Source organism: Chelon labrosus (genome assembly GCF_963514085.1).
Source record: "Chelon labrosus genome assembly, chromosome: 19".
NCBI classification, from domain to species: domain Eukaryota; kingdom Metazoa; phylum Chordata; class Actinopteri; order Mugiliformes; family Mugilidae; genus Chelon; species Chelon labrosus.
The window spans coordinates 3240351-3262102 of record NC_140352.1 but is presented as its reverse complement, the minus strand read 5'-3'; positions in this window follow the sequence as shown (position 1 = coordinate 3262102).

Here is a 21752-nt window from a genome sequence, read left to right as displayed (position 1 = left end):
CTCTTATGTTCTCTCTCTCTTCTCTCCTGTTCTCTCCCTCATCTTCTCCATACTCACCTTTGTCCTGACTCCTGGACTTCCTTTCCTCATCCTACATAAAGAACTCAATGTTAATATTCCTGAACATGGATGTGTTGAAATATTTTATGTAAACTTAGAACAAACCTCTACAGCCTTGATTTTGATGAGGAAACATTCATTTGTTGTTCTTTTATCTGCTTTTTATGAATTATTTCACATATATTTTGTTGTTCTAATCGGTTTTAACTAATCTTTCACCCTAGTCTTTATCGTACTCTATATTATTTTATTCCTCTCATTATTTAAGATATTAATAGTTTTATTGCATTTCATTGTCTTAATTTCTATTCTTTTCTATTTTCTGAGAACAGTAACAGGGATGAGTTGAGCTCCAACAAATACCTTGAAGTTACGTAAATGAACACCTACATGGCATTAATGCAAGAATATGTACTGCTATAAAATTGAATTAGTGCATTTATGGATTGACAGCTTTCTGTCTCCCTCCTGTCACCTAATTGCATGACAACTTGAGTGGAAAAATAAGTCTTTTTTTTTTTTTTTTTTTTTTTTTTTCAAAACTTTATTTAAAGGTTCCAATCACAGTCAGAACATTGACCGTGGACAATACAAAAGAGTCAGACATCAAGGAATTAAATAAACAAATACAGTATGAGACATAAAGTGGATGAAGTGCATAAGTCATTACAGGGGTAACATAAATGTGATAAAATAAATGAAATTAAATGAAAGGAAGAAAGAAAATGGCAGGACATATTATATTTCTCCAAATATTTCTTCAATTATGTTAACAGTGTGTATACATTTGTTATTATCAATTCTTTTAATACATTCAAGGTAGTTCTTGAAATCAATTTCAAAAACAGGAAAGAAAGGTCGACCTTTGGAAAATTTGGTTTTATGTATGTGGAATTTTGCAATTAGAATAATCAGATTAATTAAGTGTTGCATTTTCCTATCTTTATTATTATAGTATAACAGTATATCTTTGGCATTAAAGTTAATTGGTATGTTGGAGTGTGATGTGATGTAAGCTTCAATTTTTTTCCAAAAAATCTGGGAAAAATTACATTCAAAGAAAAGGTGCCTAATCGTTTCCACTTCGGCATTACAAAATACACAATTGACATCAATATTGACAAATTTTGACACAAATTTGTTAGTGGGGTAAATGTTATGTATAATTTTAAATTGAACTTCTTTGATTTTATTGGAGATAACAAATTTATGTGGAAGGAGCCATGTTGTTTTCCAATTAATGTCAGAAAAAGAGGAAGACCATACAGATTTTCCTCGAGGTGTAATTTTCCTTTTCCTGAAAAAATGATTCCTTATATGTTTATTATTACAATGGTGACTCATAATGTTTATACCATTAATAAAGAGGGTAAAGTCAACTTTCTCTGCCTCTTGCCTTTCAAAATGACCTTTTATCAATTGGAGAATGCCACTGGGAATAGCTTTTATCACTGTTTGAAATTCTTTATAGGTAACAGGGAAGATTTTAGATCGAAGAAATTCTTCATAACTAAAAATTTCACCTACATCATTTTGTAAATCCTTAAGATATATTATTCCTTTTTCAATCCAATGTTTCAGAAATAGTGATTTATTTTTCCTAGTTATGAACTCATTGTTCCATATAATAGTTTTATGTGGAGAGAAGTTATGGGCAAAACATAGTTTTGCTGCTGAAAGGGCTTGTTGGTGAAATTTAGATAATTTTAGTGGTAATTTTGAAACATCATAATCACAATTTAGGAGAAAAGGTAACCCTCCAACTTTCCCAAAGATATTCTGAGGTATAAAATACCAAAGAGATTCTGGTTTTTTCAAAAATTCTTTTATCCATTTTGTCTTAAAGGTATAGTTCATATCCATATAGTCTAACAGCTCCATACCACCATCCCCTCTCGGGGCTGCCAAGATCTCTTTTTTTAAACGATGGCATTTGTTTTTCCAGACAAAACTTATTAGGGTATTATTTATTTCTTTACAAAGGGATTGTTGAACAAAAAGAGAGAGAGTAGGATATACAAATCTAGAGATACCGTCTGCTTTACTCGTGGAAAAATAAGTCAATCTTCTGCTGCCTTCTCCTTTTTGTCATTCCTTACAAAAAGAATAATGATAATGTTGAATAATATCAAAATCAGCGGATGGCACTAGAAAACTGTCAGTTACCATTAACTTTACTGGGCTTGCATTAACTTTGATTTAATATTAGCTGACATGCCACAAAGCAAGACATAGTTTAGTTATTTACAGAGAAAATTCTACATTATTAACTTGATAAATTACAGTTTCATTCTTCTGCTCTGTCTGCGGCAGAGATTGACGTCAGCTCCGTGTTAGCATGTAACTTACTGTTTACTTTGCCAGGCGGCCGGGACTAGTGGGTTTGGTCAAATCGCTGTGATTGGCTGGATGGCTGTCAATCATTCTAACTTGACCAATGGGTTTTCATGTCTGGGGGACTGAGGTGCGCTCCATTTCAGTACGCTGGTACACTGCCAGGGCGGGCAAACGGTTTAATACTTTAGGAAAAAGTGGGGGGGGATGAAATCACCTTGTTGAAAAAGTGGGGGTGTTGGAACACCCCCATCCCCCACGGGTGTGACGCCCATGGTTATAGTCTAATAAGTGAACACACACACACTCTTTATATCTAAAGTACGCCCTTTAGGAGGTGCCTCAGGAGGCCATAGTGATTGGATAGCAAGGGGGCTATGCTTGGAAAAACACATTTTAATCCTTTAATTTTACTTTCATTCTTTAATTTTATTTACTTTCTTTAATTACTTTTATTTTCTTTACTTTTATTTAATTACGTTTATTTTCTTTAATTTCCTTCAAAACTAATTTTAATTCTTTTATTTTAATTCTTTAATTAGGCTACTTTTATTTCTTTACTTTTTTTCTTTAATCTCCTTCAAAACTAATTTTAATTATTTTATTTTAATTCTTTAATTACTTTTCTTTACTTTTATTTAATTACCTTTATTTTCTTTAATTTCCTTCAAAACTAATGCGCGTCACACTAACGCGCACGGGGGAAAGGAGGGGGCGCGATGGTCAGAGGGGGGTCAAACTTTTGCGCGTAACACCCACGTGCACGCACGTGCATGCGCATTTCATATGTGCAATACTATTAATACTCTTGAGGACAAATGAAAACTAATTATTTCAATTCTAATTTGAATAGCAAATAAAATAAATAATAAATACTTTGACTGACATTTAAGTGTCTTTCAAACTATTTCTATAAGATATGACCTGCAGTAATGAAAATCATTACAGCAGTAAACATTCTAGCACATAATTGCATGACTAGTAGTAGATAGGAAATTAGAGGGCAAGAGCTCTGTGCCAGAGAAAAGAAAGTGGAGGATGCGAGAGAGGAGAGAGAAGAAAGAAGGAGGACATGTGTTTGGTGCATCGTCCCCCAGCAGCCTAGGCCTATAGCAGCATAACTAAGGGATGGTTTAGTCCAGCCCTAACTATAAGCTTGATCAAAAAGGAAAGTCTTAAGCCTGACCTTAAAAATAGAGAGAGTGTCTGCCTCGCGAACCCAAACTGGGAGCTGGTTCCACAGGAGAGGAGCCTGATAGTTGAAAGCTCTGCCTCCCATTCTACTTTTTGAAATTCTAGGAACCACAAGTAGGCCTGCACTTTCAGACCGAAGTGATCTGTTGGGATGATATGGTACAGTGAGGTCTTTAAGATATGATGGAGCTAGGCCTTTGAGGGCCTTGTATGTAAGGAGGAGGATTTTAAATTCTATTCTAAACTTTAAAGGGAGCCAGTGAAGAAAAGCTAAAACTGGAGTAATATGATATCTCTTGCTAATTCCTGTCAATGCTCTTGCTGCGGTATTTTGAATCAATTGGAGGCTTTTTAAAGAGCTATTTGGAGCCAGACAGTAATGAATTACAGTAATCCAGTCTGGACGACACAAATGCATGAACTAGTTTTTCAGCATCACTCTGAGACAGGATGTTCCTAATTTTGACGATATTATGCAGGTGAAAGAAGGCAGTCCTGGTCACTTGCTTTATGTGACATTTAAAGGACATATCCTCGTCAAATATAACACCAAGGTTTTTCACAGTAGTACTGGAGGCCAAGGTAATGCCATCCAAAGACACCACGTGATTAGATAATGAATCTCTGAGATGCTTAGGACCGAATACAATAACTTCTGTTTTGTCTGAGTTTAAGAGTAGGAAATTACAGGTCATCCAAGCCTTTATGTCTTTAAGGTATGCTTGGAGTTTAACCAGCTGATTAGTTTCATCTGGTTTCATGGATAAATATAGCTGGGTGTCGTCTGCATAGCAATGGAAGTTTATGCCATGTTTTCTAGTAATCTTGCCTAATGGCAACATGTATAACGTGAAGAGTATTGGTCCTAGCACAGAACCCTGAGGAACTCCGTAACTTACTTTTGTATAAGTAGAAGAATCATTGTTGACATGAACAAACTGGAATATGTCACACAGATAGGATTCCGGGGTCCCTGGGCGTGTGGCTTGGGCGCGGGGGCGGGTGCTGGTCCATCCCGGGCGGCCGTCTGGGGCGGCCTGGTCCTTGTGGGCGTCGGCTGGGCCTCGTGTCTGGTGGGGGTGGGGGGTGCTGCCCTCGGGCTCGTGGGGCCGTGTACCCTGCTCCGTGCCTGTCCCGGGTGGCCGGTTGCCTGGCGAGGTCGGTGGCCGCCTTTCTTGGGCCACCGGGGCCTGCTCGCCCTAGCTGGGGGGGGGGGGGGGGGGGGGGGGGGTTCTGGCGGGGGGCCTCCTATGCCACCATCTGGATGGAGGCATGTCCCTCTGTGGTGTGGTGGTGGGGACACGCACCCTGGGGTTGCTGCTGGTGGTCGGGGTCCTGGGGCTTCCTGTCCATCCTCTGCTCTCCTTGGGGGAACGGTTGCACCATCACAGCCATCTTTAAACACTCTTCACCATCATTCTGCATGGTGACACAGTCACTGCATCCTCTGGTGAACATTTAAACCGTGTATACAAACCGTGAACGTGAACAAAACGTAAGGACTACTGTGGTTTAGTTATCTGCTGTGTTATACAAATATGTATGTGTAGACTTAAACACGAGTGTATGAAACTTTTGTTCCATGGTTGCTGTCTACTCCAATGTAATCTTTCTCTTTTGTGTGCCTTTCAGTATTGTCAGCTTGCTCTCCGGCCGAGGCCGGGTGATGTTCTTTGTTGTGTTTCTCAACAGGTGTAGCAGTTGCTGCTTGGCGTATCCCTCTTTTTCTCTCCACCACCCCCCCCTTTCTCTCAACTCCTGTCCACTCTATCTTCTCTTCACTTTCTCTCTCCTTGTCAGGTTCGGCAATATTATGTAAAGGTCCATCCACCAACATGTATAAACAATAAAATAAAATTAAATAAGTTTAACTTAGATTATCAAGAGGAGCCTTATCATCCATAAAGCTCCCCTTGGCAAATCAAAATCTGCTCAGCACAACATAATGAACAGATCATTATTCTGCTTACTTCGATGCTGGACAGGACAAAAAAAAAAAAAAAAAAAAAAAAAATATTTATAAATCTGGGTGTGGAAAGAAATTAATATCTAGATTATACAAAAGTCTCCAAGACTCAATGTAGATGGGAAAGGGAGGGAGATTTGGTCATATCTGGGGATGAATGGGAAAACATTTGTAAATTACAATGGAAAACCACATTCTCACACAACTGGCGAGAGTTTGGATGGAAAAACATTGTGAGATTTTTTATAACACCTGTTCAGAAGAGACATCAGGGTAGTGGAACAAATTGTTGGAGGATGTGTGGTTCAGATGAGGCCAACCATTATCATTTATTTTGGGATTGTCCGAAACTTTCATCTTTCTGGCATGACATTCATGATTGTCTGGAGTATATGTTTCAATCGACTGTACAATTTGATGTCAGCTCAATGTACTTTTGTACCATGGTATTACATATCCAATCAATAGCAGACAAATATCTAATGAAGATATTATTGATTGGAGCAAAGAAAGCTATAACAAGGAAATGGCTACAACCCAACGCACCGACACTGGAAGACTGGCAAGGGACTGTTCACGAAATCTACATCATGGAGAGACTGACATTCGCTCTAAAATTGCATTCGGAGGAATTTAAGAGGTGGTGGTCGAAATGGATCAGATATATAGAATCACGGAGACCTGAACTGCTTTAAGTACCTCTATTACATGGCTTGAAGTACTAGTCTATTAATTTTGATGAAAAATGAGTAAATGTGACTTCTTCTGTTCAAATATTCCTATTGAAAACATTGTAAAATGAAAGGGAGAGTAATAGCTTGGAGAATATGTTAACACAATTGTCCAAATACATATTTCTGTTTAGCTCTGTATGTGTGTAATGGTATTGAAATGACTTCTATGTTTCTCCCTAACAATATATATATATATATATATATATATTATGATCAATAGTGTCAAATGCAGCACTAAGATCAAGCAGAACAAGTATAGAGACAAGTCCACTGTCTGAAGCCATGAGGAGATCATTGGTAACTTTAACCAGAGCTGTTTCTGTGCTGTGATGAACTCTAAAACCTGACTGAAACTCTTCAAACAGACCATTCCTGTTTAAGTGGTCACACAACTGATTAGCAACAACTTTTTCTCGAATTTTGGAAATAAAAGGAACGTTGGAGATTGGTCTATAGTTGGCTAAAACATCTGGATCTAGAGTGGCTTTCTTGAGTAAGGGCTTAATTACAGCAATCTCAAAAGACTGAGGCACATATCCTGTTAATAAAGATAAATTTATCTGGTTCAATATGGAGGTGTTAATTAATGGAAAAACTTCTTTGAGCAATTTAGTTGGGATTGGATCTAGAAGACAAGTTGATGGTTTAGATGCTGTAATTGTTGAAGAGAGCTCAAGAAGATCTACTGGGGAGAAGGATTCCAGATACTGATAAGGTCTTACAGAAATTTCTAATGTCACTGTACTTACATCTTTGACAGCTGTTGGAAGGATGCCTTGAATGTTTTCTCTAATGCCAACAATTTTATTAGTAAAGAAGCTGATGAAGTCATTACTACTGAGGGCTAAAGGAATAGATGGCTCAACAGAGCTGTGGCTCTTTGTCAGCCTGGCTACAGTGCTGAAAATAAATCTGGGGTTGTTCTTGTTTTCTTCTATTAATGATGAACTAGTGCAGTGCCCGTCGGAAGTATGTATTCCTATAGTGGGAGCCTACAGGTGCTGTGTATGAGGATTAGTGGAAATATTAGAGCGGAGAAAACCTATTTTACCGATATATTTTACATTTCTTATCCAAACAACGTCAAACTTAGCAGTGCACATCTTCGTGCCCGTAGCGAGACACCTGTCCAGTTTCAAATCAATCGGGCCAACGGTTCGCGAGATATGCTTGCCACAGACACACACACACACACACACACACACAGACGCTTCTTGATTTATAGATAGATGGCGGACTACATGCTAGTTTTCCTGCCGGAGAAGATATTGAGCCTATTAGGGTTACCAGGGCAAAATATCATTTCTCCTTGAGTTTGAAAAATTTGAGGTGGATCGGATAAGTGGTTCGAGAGTTATGCGTGGAACAGACAAACCAACAGAGTGACACACAGACAGACGCTCCTTGCATTATTAGATAGATAATATGCTGTTCTAATACTACTGAGAGCTTTTTTATAAGTTGTTAAACTATCTTTCCAGGCTATGCGAGCTTCTTCAGAATTGGTGGAATGCCAAATTCTTTCTAGCTTTCGGACTGCCTGTTTTGAACAGCGCAACTATGAATTAAACCAGGGAGCTCGCCTCCTCCGATTCATGACCTTCTTTTTCAGAGATTTTGTTTGACACACCACCACCTGTCCGACACACCACCCGGCTTCACGACTCCTTCTGGCCGTTGTGGAGCATAATGTGGCCTACCAAGATCTACATCTGGTCTGCATTAGCCTGGGTTCTCCTATCCTTTCTCCATCAACCCGTGTCTGGCTTGCTACAATACACGGCCGCTGAGCTTCTTCGCCTCCGCTGTCACCTGTTTGAGGCTCCGCCGGCAACTCTTGACCTCCTCCCAGACATCGCTCTCCTGCCTTGCCGGAGATACATCCATTGGGGGTCTCGCCGGAATTTCCACTTCGATAACTCCAAAGGAATAAAATCCTTCTGGTCCACCACTCGTCATCCTCCCAGAAACGCCGACCGGGTTGTTGATCGCACCGTGTTAGCCAGCCTGGCTAGGACGGCCAACACTCCCGTCAAACATGACAACACCGCTGTCAACTTCTGTCTGCTTAACATCCGCTCACTCACAAGCAAGGGACATGTTATCCAGGATCTCCTCACCGACAGTAAGTTAGACTTTCTCTGTTTGACCGAAACCTGGCAACAACCCAACGACTTTTCTCATCTAAACGATTCTACTCCACCTGGTTTTGTTTACATCTGTCAACCCCGTGGCTCAGGTCGCGAGAAGTGGAAAGTCCAGCCTGTGCCCATACCTGCCTTCAGCTCATTTGAAAGCATAGCGTGCAAACTGTCTGGACCCATTCCCACCATCACCGCCACAGTCTACCGTCCCCCTAAGCCACACAATGACTTTTTAAATGATTTTGCTGCTCTTCTCACCCATCTATCCTCTCTCTCTCCTAATGTAATACTATTGGGGGACTTCAATATACACTATATTACCAAAAGTATTCGCTCACCTGCCTTTACTCATTCTATGAACTGAAGTGCCATCCCATTCCTAACTCATAGAATTCAATATGATGTCGGTCCACCTTTTGCAGCTATTACAGCTTCAACTCTTCTGGGAAGACTGTCCACAAGGTTGAGGAGAGTGTTTATAGGAATTTTTGACCATTCTTCCAAAAGCGCATTGGTGAGGTCACACACTGATGTTGGTCGAGAAGGCCTGGCTCTCAGTCTCCGCTCTAATTCATCCCAAAGGTGTTCTATCGGGTTCAGGTCAGGACTCTGTGCAGGCCAGTCAAGTTCATCCACACCAGACTCTGTCATCCACGTCTTTATGGACCTTGCTTTGTGCACTGGTGCACAGTCATGTTGGAAGAGGAAGGGGCCCGCTCCAAACTGTTCCCACAAGGTTGGGAGCATGGAATTGTCCAAAATGTTTTGGTATCCTGAAGCATTCAATGTTCCTTTCACTGGAACTAAGGGGCCAAGCCCAGCTCCTGAAAAACAACCCCATACCATAATTCCTCCTCCACCAAATTTCACAGTTGGCACAATGCAATCTGAAATGTACCGTTCTCCTGGCAACCTCCAAACCCAGACTCGTCCATCAGATTGCCAGATGGAAAAGCGTGATTCATCACTCCAGAGAACGCGTCTCCACTGCTCTAGAGGCCAGTGGCGGCGTGCTTTACACCATTGCATCCGACGCCTTGCATTGCACTTGGTGATGTGTGGCTTGGCTGCAGCTGCTCGGCCATGGAAACCCATTCCATGAAGCTCTCTGCGTACTGTACTTGGGCTAATCTGAAGGTCACATGAAGTTTGTAGCTCTGTAGCAATTGACTGTGCAGAAAGTCGGCGACCTCTTTGCACTATGCGCTTCAGCATCCGCTGACCCCTCTCCGTCACTTTACGTGGCCTACCACTTCGTGGCTGAGTTGCTGTTTTTCCCAAACGCTTCCATTTTGTTATAATAGAGCTGACAGTTGACTGTGGAATATTTAGGAGCGAGGAAATTTCACGACTGGATTTGTTGCACAAGTGGCATCCTATGACAGTTCCACGCTGGAATTCACTGAGCTCCTGAGAGCGGCCCATTCTTTCACAAATGTCTTGTTTCACAGTCTGCATGCCTGAGTGCTTGAATTTATACACCTGGGGCCAGGCCAAGTGATTAGAACACCTGATTCTGATCATTTGAATGGGTGAGCGAATACTTTTGGTAATATAGTGTACATATGGACAACAGCAATTTGCCTCTCACCAGAGACTTCTCTTCGTGCCTCGAGAGCTTTGGTTTTCATCAATTCGCTGACTTTCCCACCCATACCAAAGGTCATACTCTGGACTTAATCTGCTGTTCTGGTTTCACCCCCTGCAATTGCACAGCTGATGATCTCCACATCACCGACCATTTCTTCATTTCCTTCAGTGCTACACTCTGTCTCTCCATCCCCAAGACACCAAGCCTCATCTCATTTCGAAATATCAAGGACATCGATATGGAAGCCCTCTCCTCCTCTATCAACAACATCTCAACTCCAGTCTGTCTCTCCACCCTGATGATCTGGTTACGCATTACAACAATAGCCTAAACAACATTCTCAACTGTCTTGCCCCAGTGAAAACTCGGTCTGTTACCTTCTCACAAACTGCTCCCTGGGTTACCCCTGAACTCCAGTCCATGAAAGCCAAAGGTCGACAACTTGAGCGACTCTACAGAAAAACTGGTCTTACTATTCATAAAGAAATGCACAAAGATCACATATTACATTACAAGGACTCAATTTCTCAAAACAAATCTGTTTACTACTCTGGTCTAATCTGCTCTAATGAAGGAAACTCCAAGACACTGTTCTCCCTGCTAAACAAAATTCTCCAACCCCCTGACTCTCTACCCACCCACATGTACTCAGCCGATACCTGTAACTCCCTGTCGCTGTTTTTCAACGAGAAAATTCACAAAATCCACCGTCATTCAAACTACAACTCTTCACTTCTCTCCTCCCCTGAACTTTCCCCCCATTGTCAGCTATTCTCCAGTTTCAAACTCCCGTCCGCTTCCGAAATCACAGACCTCATCCGGAAATCCAAGCCATCCACGTGTCAACTAGATCCCCTCCCCACAACTCTGGTCAAATCCTGCCTCTCCTCTCTGCTCCCCCTCATTACTGCCATCATCCACTCCTCACTCACCACTGGAATTGTTCCTCCACTATTCAAAGTTGCTGCTGTCACCCCTATACTGAAAAAACCTGGTTCAGATCCTAATGACTACAATAACCTCCGCCCCATCTCCAACCTACCTTTCATCTCCAAAATCCTTGAAAAAACTGTTGCCACTCAACTCCACTCCCACCTATCTCTCAACCACCTGTATGAACAATTCCAGTCTGGTTTCCGCCCCCGCCACAGCACAGAAACCGCTCTCCTAAAGATCACAAATGACCTCCTCATGGCAGCTGATTCTGGTTTACTCACCATTCTCATCCTCCTTGATCTGACTGCAGCCTTTGCCACCATCTCTCACTCTATCCTCCTCAGCAGATTATCCTCCATTGGCATCTCCCACACCCCCCTAGACTGGTTTCACTCATATCTCTCAGGCTGTACCCAGTTCATCCAACTCAAGTCCTTCAGATCCCAGCAGCCCTCTCCCGTTACTTCAGGTGTGCCCCAGGGCTCTGTCCTGGGGCCCCTCCTCTTCATCACCTACCTCCTCCCCCTTGGCAATATCTTCTGCAAATTCAATATCCACTTCCACTGCTTCGCAGATGACACCCAGCAATACCTATCAACCAAACCAACTTCCATCCTCCCTCCCTCCTCCCTTATCACCTGTTTATCTGAAATAAAATCCTGGTTCACCTCAAACTTTCTAAAACTAAACAGTGATAAAACAGAACTCCTCCTCATGGGAACCAAATCCACACTTTCCAAAGCTGACAGTTTTTCCCTCACATTCAACAATTCCTTAATTTCCCCCTCCCCTCAGGTTAAGAGTCTGGGTGTCATCCTCGACAGCTCACTATCATTTCAATCTCACATCAATAACGTTACCCGGTCTGCATATTTCCACCAACGCAATATAAATCGTCTCTGCCCCTCTCTCAGCCCCCATACCACTTCCATCCTTGTTCACAGCCTTGTCACCTCCCGCCTTGACTATTGCAACTCTCTCCTTTTCGGCCTCCCCCACAAATCCCTCCATAAGCTTCAAATGGTCAAGACTTCAGCCGCTCGCATCATCACCAAAACCGCTTCATTTCACCACATTACCCCCGTGCTTCAGCATCTCCACTGGCTCCCAGTCAAATTCTGCATCGACTTCAAGATTCTTCTCCACACCTTCAAGGCCATTAATAACCTCACCCCTCCTTATCTCTCGGATCTCCTTCATATTGTCACCCCCTCCCGCTCCCTCAGATCCTCCTCCTCTTTCCACCTCTCTGTGCCTTCGGCCCGCCTCAGTACCATGGGGAGCAGAGCCTTCAGTTGCTCTGCTCCCCAACTCTGGAACTCACTCTCACCGGACATCTGAAACATTGACTCTTTCCCTTTCTTTAAATCCAGACTCAAAACCCAGCTGTTCCAGAAAGCTTATCCACCGTGATTGCACTGTTCCATTTTTTTTTTTATATATATATATTCTGTCTTGTTTTGTGTCTTTATGTTTTTGTACAGTGTCCGTGTGAGTCTTGAAAGGCGTTTATAAATAAAATGTATTATTATTATTATTATTATTGTGGTTTCATCCAAACAGTCCCTAATGAAATAAAACTCATGTTACACTTATTATACTAAAATATGATGAAAACCATGTGTTCCAGCTGGTAATTAATTGAGGAAGCAGTGCAATTCTCAGAACGTGCTAATCTGGATGAAACGATATGATTTCCACCACACAGTCGCTACAGCTGATTATTACCTAGAGCTTTAATTCACATTATTTCATCCTTATTTACTTTGGTTACAAAATCATGGAATGGGAAGTCATGAAAAAAAAGCAGTAAACTGAAATGAAACCTTGATCTGGAGATCTTTTCAAGTTCCTGACAGTTCTCATCTTAAGCATGTTGTTGTAAATATATAAGAAATTGATGCATTAAGTTGATTTTTGCATAACTCTATTTGTACTTTGCAACTGAAGTGCCTAAGCTGAATACTGACAGGATGTGGCCATCTACTGGTTCAGCAAATCCCAACTGAACATGAGCAGGCATCTGTTTTATTCTCTGTGATGTTCTTAAAGCTTTTGACTGATGTAGTAAATGTTTACATGGTGTAATTTACGGTGGCCGAGAAGTGCAAACCATCATTACAAAATGTGAAACACTTCTACAAGTCCCGAAACAAATCTACAAACCTCAACCATCAACCAGAAAGGGAATGTACTTAACAGTCCTTAGGTGATTCTTTCATTTTGTTCTTTTGTTGCTTATTTATTTACAAACTAAATTTTGGGAGAAGGGGAAACAAATGAGTCCAAACAATCTATGGAGCGCACTTTTCCATGGCTCAGCTTTAAACACTGGGAACACCCCTCACCCTGAGTGTGACTTCCATGGAAAATACTAGGGATGCACCGAAATGAAAATTCTTGGCCGAAACCGAAAACTGAACATGAAGAACCTGAGGGCGAAAACCGAAACACCAAAACACCGAAAGAACTTATTATGGTAATTGTTAGTACCATTGCAGTTATGGCTATGACTGTGTACTAACCTCACTAAAATCAATGCATCGCAATTGCATAAATTATTAATGTTTCAAAGAATAAATCAATTACAAAATTATAATCTCACAATACACACACATATATTACACGCTTCATTCACGCACAGACAGTCGCCATATCACAAAACGATGACCCGACGTTTACTCCTTACTCCCGTCATTCACTGCGGCCACACACACTGCTGCCCCACCAGCGCGGTCAATTACGGTATAAGCCCAGCAGGGGGCACTACACACCTATTCATCAACACTATAGTGAACATATCTGACATCTCAAACAGCAACAATATGCAGTAACTTTGGGGCCTTTTCTACAAAAGCTTTGTAAAAATGTTTCCCACTTTGTAATGTTGGTTTGCACCTCTCGGCCACCGTAGTAAACCTTCACTCTGCGTACCACAGGTTCTTTGTTCATCAGAGCCAAAGATGCAGTCTTCCTCCCCATCACAGACAGATCCCAGTGAGATGCATTCACCGCTCGTCACACATTTAAACTCCTGTGAGGAGCATGATGGAGGCGCTGACACAAGAGAACGAGGAAACAGGTAAATAGGTAAACACAACAACAACATGCCTGGCCTTGATTCTCTACTTATACTTCACTACTCTTTGTCTTTGTCTTTGTCTTTTTTATTGCAGCAACTATTATACAGCTCATATGTCTGTGCGGTGAACTTGTAAAAAAAAAAACTAAAACGATCTGAAACGATGTAAACCCTGGGTTCTTTGTGATTGTTTTCCTCTGTACTTTCCGTTCATCAAGTGATCAGTTGAAACACAACAGTTCAGCTCATCAGAGTCATCTGTGCAGTCTTTAGTTCCATCACACTTCCAGTCTTTGTCAATGCATTGTTCATTGGTGCACTGGAATTCATCGCTGTCACAATTTCCTTCAAAAAACACAGATTTGTTTAAATATCAGGGATCTGTTATGGTCAGAGTGTTAATTTATATTATTTACATTGTTTGGTATAATTCAGTGAGTTACATTTAAATGTGTGATGTCCAAATTGCTTAAACGGGTTAAAGAAAGTGCATTTTACAATTTCCTTGACAAATGATTTCGCCACAGTGGCGAGGTGGTTAGCACTGATGCCTCACAGGCCTGGGATGGAGTTTGCGTGTTCTCCCGGTGTCTGCGTGGGTTCTCTCCGGGTTCCTCCCACCATCCAAAGACATGCTCATTAGGTTAATTGGTGATTCTAAATTGGCCATAGGTGTGAGTGTGAGGCCCTGTCCACACGTACGAAAACGATCTTTTTCCTCTCCGTTTTCGACGTCATCGTTTCAAGAAATATCCGCGTCCACACAGGTCCGTTTCTGCTCGACCGAAAACGCTACTTCCTATTCCAGGCCTATAAGTGGCGCTGTTTCGGTTTCAGAAAATCACCAAAAATGGAGAGGAAGATGCGGAGCATGCGCACAAAGCTTGAGCGCTGTTTACAAATCGCCTTTTTTGCTCAGCGTGGTGGCACAGGAGCATGATATTTTGCCCTAGTAAACCTAATAGGCTCAATATCGTCTCCAGCATGAAAACTAGCATGTAGTCCGCCATTGTTGTTGATGTTGTTACGAGACGTCTCGCGGGAGGTGGAAGGCTGCTCGGGAGTGTGGCGAAGACGTCATCGTTTTCCCGTTTTCCCCGTCCACAAGAAAACGCAGGAGCTGCGTTTTCGAATTTCTCCACCCTGGGACCCGTTTTCAGAAAAGTGCGTTTTAGGGCTATGCGTTTACAGGATACGTGTGGACGCTCGGCCAAAACGATTAAAAAAACCTCCGTTTTGGCGTATTTGCGTTTACGTGTGGACAGGGCCTGAGTGTGAATGGTTGTCTGTCTCTGTGTTAGCCCTGCGATGGACTGGAGACCTCTCGCCCGATGACAGCTGGGATAGGCTCCAGCAGACCCCCGCGACCCTTAACAGGAATAAGTGGGTATAGAAGATGATGAATGAATGATTTACCATGTTTATGAGTGTTATAGTTAATCCTTCTTTCCTCTGTGCATCTGAACCTCAGAGCATGTGATTTGGCCTTTAAACAGTAGTTAATTACTCACAGCAACTGTCATTTAAAAGCGATTATTAGATAGATAGATAGTTAAATTAGGTTGCAATGAAATGTAATGAATTTACAACCAATAACCAAACAAGCATGTGCAAATGTGCAAGAAAAACAAAGGTCCAGAGAGTCATCTGTCACACACAGATGAGGACTGATGGCTTTAGGCAGGAAAGATTTCCTGTAGCGTTCTTTGAGGCAACGAAATTGTCTGAGCCTTCTGGAGAAGGTGCTCCGTTGTCTGTCTATTGTGTGGTGGAGAGGGTGGTCAGGGTTATCCATGATTGATAACAGTTTGTTCAGAGTCCTCTTCTCCACCACTGATTCTAATGTTTCCTGTCTGCAGCCAATGATAGAGCCAGCCTTCCTGATTAGTTTGTTCAGTCTGTTGGCGTCACTGGCTGTAATGCTGTTCCCCCAGCAGAGCACAGCAGAGAAAAGTGTGCTGGTCTCAATAGACTGGTAGAAGATCTCCAGCATCTTGTGCACACATTGAAGGACCTCAGTTTCCTTAGGAAATAGAGTCTGCTGCAGCCCTTCTTGTACACAGCTGTACTGTTGGTCCTCCAGTTCACTCTGCTATCGATAGTCATTTGTAATCCTCCACTATCTCCACATCCCTACTCAGGATGCTGAGGGGTAGAGGAGCTGTTCCTTTCCTCCTGAAGTCGATCACCATCTCTTTGGTCTTGTCCACGTTAAGCAGCAGGTGATTCCTTCCAGCCCACCCCACAAATCCATCCACCAACCTTCTATACTCCTCCTCATCCCGTCCACCGCTTATACACCCTACAACTGCAGAGTCATCAGAACATTTCTGTATATGACATGACTCTGAGTTGTGCTGGAAGTCAGTGGTGTATAAGGTGGACAGAGAAGCGGCACCCTCTCAAGGCTGAGGCTCAGATTGAATTAATGTCAGAGTGATAGCTACTATACTTCGTATACTTAGCCTTTCTGTTGTTTTTTTTTGTATTTGTCATTTTTACTTAGTTAATAAGAAAGAAATGTACAAATCAGAAATATAAACAACAAAATGACACAGTCTAGAGAATGTAACTACATAAAAGCACTCAACTCAGTGGAAACAGCTAAATTTGTCAATAATCATTTTATTCATTCAAATGTCGTTCAAACTAAATTGTAAATCTTTAAAATTCTCAGCTCAGGTGTTAGTTTGACAAACTGCATACGCTCATGCTAAAATCTGCGTCCTGGTTCTCTCAGCCCAAACGAAAACTGATGAAGACAGCGCCTTTGGGATTGGGAGGCAGTTCTTGAAATGTGACATGGAGTAGTAATACAGCTTTTTATGGCTTGATCCTTCACTCCTTTCCATAAACTTCATCTAAGATTAACTTTTATGTCTTGGTATGTTGTCTGCATGAGCATCAGTGGCGTCGCTGAAGCCCCCCTAATATATATATATATATATATCTATCTATAAATCAAGAAGCGTCTGTGTGTCTGTCTGTCTGTCTGTGGCACGCATATCTCGCGAACCGTTGGCCCGATTGATTTGAAACTGGGCAGGTGTCTCGCTACGGGCACGAAGATGTGCATTGCTAAGTTTGACGTTGTTTGGATAAGAAATGTAAAATATATCGGTAAAATAGGTTTTCTCCGCTCTAATATTTCCACTACTCCGGTTGCCATGGCATCAAAAACAGCCACTTTCAGAAATTCACCAAAAACGGAGAGGAAGAGGCGGAGCATGCGCACAAATCTTGAGCACTGTTTACAAATCGGCTTTAGAAGAAATAGCCAGGGGGCCAAAACTGATATTAAAACTTTGTCGGACACTTTTTGGTACAAGCATACAACCTATCCAATATTAATATTTAACCCCTCAACATGTGTTCTAGCCAGGTTGTCAGCTTAGAAAATGATTTTTTGTCCATTTTAACACTATATTCTTAAAAGTGGTAAAAGCGGATTTTTTTCCCCCAAAGTGCTTCCATTCTCTTCCATGTTACCTACTGTAATTTTGGGCAAATGTGCAATATAATCCAACTTATGTGCAAGAATGATAATTAAAAAATAATAATCAATAAATACCACAAGGGTATCACACCACAAGGGGCACTGTTGTGTCAGCACAGCTGTGATTTGGCATGAGGCAGTAGATCCAGAGAAGGCTTCCTTGATGGTGATTTTGTAGCCAAAGAGGCCAAACACAGCTTCAACAAGGTGCCATTTGATCTTTGCCTTGAGCATATCAACAAAACCGGAAAGGTTGCTGGAGGATTGGTAGGCATCACTAGAAATGAGACAGCTAGAAACCGTCCATCACCTACAATGAACGTGCATCTTTAGCACAGGACACTAGATCCCTATTTGGACTGACACATGATGGAGCAGATGATGAAGACAACCACAAAGACTGCCTTCCATCAAGACTCAGAAGGGATAATGATAATGTCATTCAACTTGTAGACCAATTCCAGAGATACCATGTCTTCCAGCTGGAGAATATGTATGAGTTGGTGTCTTTGACAACCGGTGATGTTGCTTCAGAAGATATACTGAATGACCTAACACATGCTGCAGAGTCTGGGAAACAAATGGTAACTGAGCTGGTGAAAAAAAGAATGAGCACAATGAACACAAACTTCTATAACAGCCTCACTAAGAGAAAACTCAAAACATTCTCAAATCTTTACAGAACAGACAGCAAACTTGGAAAACTCAAATCTAAGTGTGTGAAGCCTGACAGGGATATTTTCCGTCGCATCATTGTATCAATGGACAGTGGCAGAGAGGTTAACATAGATGGGCTTCTCCAAGAGGAACTGTGCGCAGTCCTCCTTTCACTTGCCACAACAGAGTCAGTGCTCAGACCTACTAGCAAAGCTGACTTAGCCACCATACTACAAGCTGGTGCAAAAGAGACCGGGCTAAGTCCATCTCTTGTGAGAACATGAACTATTATTGATGGGATGGCTTTAGTAAGAGCAATAGGAAAACCTCAAAATGCATCAACCTTTGGGGATTATGCTGACATTTTCATACAGAAAGTGACTGGCAATCTACATGGGAACATTACTAGAGTGGATCTAGTCTTTGATCAGTACCTACAGAACTCCATAAAGGGTGGAACAAGAGAAAAACGCAGCACCACGCAGCGAAAAATTCGCACCATTGTAAGTAATGATGTAAAGATGCCAGCTAACTGGAATAGCTTCATTGAAATGGACGAAAACAAGGCCAACCTGACACAATTCCTTTCTATAGAACTTGAAAGGCATGTCCTTCAGTATGGTCTTGAAATTGTAATAAGTGGGGGATTTGATGATGCTGAAAAAGTGGCAACGGCAGCTGGGATAGATGTTCCCCACCTACGGGCTGCACATGAAGAAGCAGATACCTGCATATTGCTACATGCTGTCGATGCCACAACCAAAGGGTATGAGAGGCTCATCATTCAGTGCAGAGACACAGATGTACTGTTGTTGCTTCTTGTGTTTGCACACCTGCTGAGCCCAGAAATTTGGATGAAAGCAGGAACTGCCAAGAAACCACGCTACATTAAAGTGCATGACATGAAAATGTCAAATGATATTCTGGATGGTCTGTTGGCTTTTCATGCCATTACTGGATGTGACACTACCAGTCAGTTCACTGGAATAGGAAAAAGGACGGCGTGGAAAGTGTTCCAGCAGTGCCCTCATCTTCTCCACAACTTTGGTGAGGATGAAGTACCAAGTCCAGCTGTTCTATCCTCAGCAGAACAGTTTGTCTGCAAACTGTATGATCCAAAAACAACCAGCACTTCAATCCATGATGTTCACTGTGCCCTGTTTCGGAAAGTGAAAGCCAATGTGGATACTTTGCCACCAACTCAGGATGCCTTGTCTCTGCACCTCATGAGGGCCCACTATCAAACAAAGGTTTGGAAACAGTCACTAGTGACCCATCCACAGTTGCCCTCAAGGATGGAACGCTTGTCCCCCAGCTTTTGACCAAAGAACCTGTACTGGCCAGGTGCTTGGAGCTGAAAATATGTGGATGCAAGGAAAGTGGAAGTCAGTGCAGTACCAGGCAGTGTCAATGCCTGGAATATTTTGCAGTGGGGCATGTGGGTGTGCCTGTGCAGCTTGGTGCAAGAATACTCAGGTACTCACATCATTATTATTGAGTTTTGCCACATTATATGCAACTATATTGTTTCAGATTATTTGGCATGATATTGCTTTTCCTGTTTTGTAGATTATATTTATACTATGCCCTTGGATGCATGCATGCATGTTTTGTATTGGGAAGCTATTCATTATCAAAACAGTAAACTCTTCTTTTGTGTCCCTGACCAGGACTCAGACTGAGCACATGGACATGGTCCCTGGGTGCCTTCTGTTGGCTACATTTCCGCCTTGACATTAAAGTATAACTTGTGCAGCCTTGCACTGTCTCCACCTACAATCTTTAAACTTGGCTTGACTCATTCCCATAGATAGGGGTACTGATTGATAGAGGTTTTGGGATATTATGTTATGTTTCCAAGCTGATATTCTATTTGAAAACTGGTTCTCTTTAGGCGGAGATTGTTTTTTTCATGTTCTAGTTCTGTTGTCTCTTACACTGTACAATAAATGTTCATTCTGACACTTCAGCAGACATCCCATGAGTGTTAGCTTTCATTTGATTTCATTTGATATTTTTATGTATATGGGCCTTGTGGTTGTGGAGATATTCAACATTTATTGTTGGCATGTCGTGTTGAGCAGGAAACCAAAAAATTGGCCTAAAATTGCTTGTACAAGTCACAAAAAAAAAAAAAAATCAGCTTGACAACCACCCTAATATCTTACCTATGGGTGTCTTCTAACTAAAAAAATAGGGTGACAGCTTGTACCAAAACATGTCCGCAAAAGTCTTAACGGAAGCCCTTTTCAGAATTGGCCCCCTGACTAAAACCAAACTCAAGGAGAAATGATATTTTGCCCTGGTAACCCTAATAGGCTCAATATCTTCTCCGGCAGGAAAACTAGCATGTAGTCCGCCATCTATCTATAAATCAAGAAGCGTCTGTGTGTGTGTGTGTGTGTGTGTGTGTGTGTGTGTGTGTGTGTGTCTGTGGCACGCATATCTCGCGAACCGTTGGCCCGATTGATTTGAAACTGGGCAGGTGTCTCGCTACGGGCACGAAGATGTGCATTGCTAAGTTTGACGTTGTTTGGATAAGAAATGTAAAATATATCGGTAAAATAGGTTTTCTCCGCTCTAATATTTCCACTAATCCTCATACACAGCACCTGTAGGCTCCCACTATAGGAATACATACTTCCAACGGGCACTGCACTAGTATCTATAAATCAAGAAGCGTCTGTGTGTCTGTCTGTCTGTCTGTGGCACGCATATCTCGCGAACCGTTGGCCCGATGGATTTGAAACTGGGCAGATGTCTCGCTACGGGCACGAAGATGTGCACTGCTAAGTTTGACGTTGTTTGGATAAGAAATGTAAAATATATCGGTAAAATAGGTTTTCTCCGTTCTAATATTTCCACTACTCCGGTTGCCATGGCATCAAAAACAGCCACTTTCAGAAATTCACCAAAAACGGAGAGGAAGAGGCGGAGCATGCGCACAAATCTTGAGCACTGTTTACAAATCGGCTTTAGAAGAAACCAAACTCAAGGAGAAATGATATTTTGCCCTGGTAACCCTAATAGGCTCAATATCTTCTCCGGCAGGAAAACTAGCATGTAGTCTGCTATCTATCTATAAATCAAGAAGCGTCTGTGTGTGTGTGTGTGTGTGTGTCTGTGGCACGCGTATCTCGCGAACCGTTGGCCCGATTGATTTGAAACTGGGCAGGTGTCTCGCTACGGGCACGGAGATGTGCATTGCTAAGTTTGACGTTGTTTGGATAAGAAATGTAAAATATATCGGTAAAATAGGTTTTCTCCGCTCTAATATTTCCACTAATCCTCATACACAGCACCTGTAGGCTCCCACTATAGGAATACATACTTCCGACGGGCACTGCACTAGTATATATAAAGGATCAACACACCAGAAATGGACTTTCCACCAATCTGGTAGTATGACCTGGGCATAGTGAAGCTAAGCTAAGCATTGAACTCTTAAACTGTGATTTGAGGTGATATTTGTTTTTATTGAGTTGTTGTGATCATTCGGTTGTAAGGCTAGAGTATTGTTAAGTTGATGTTAGTTTAGATTATGCAACACATAGACTC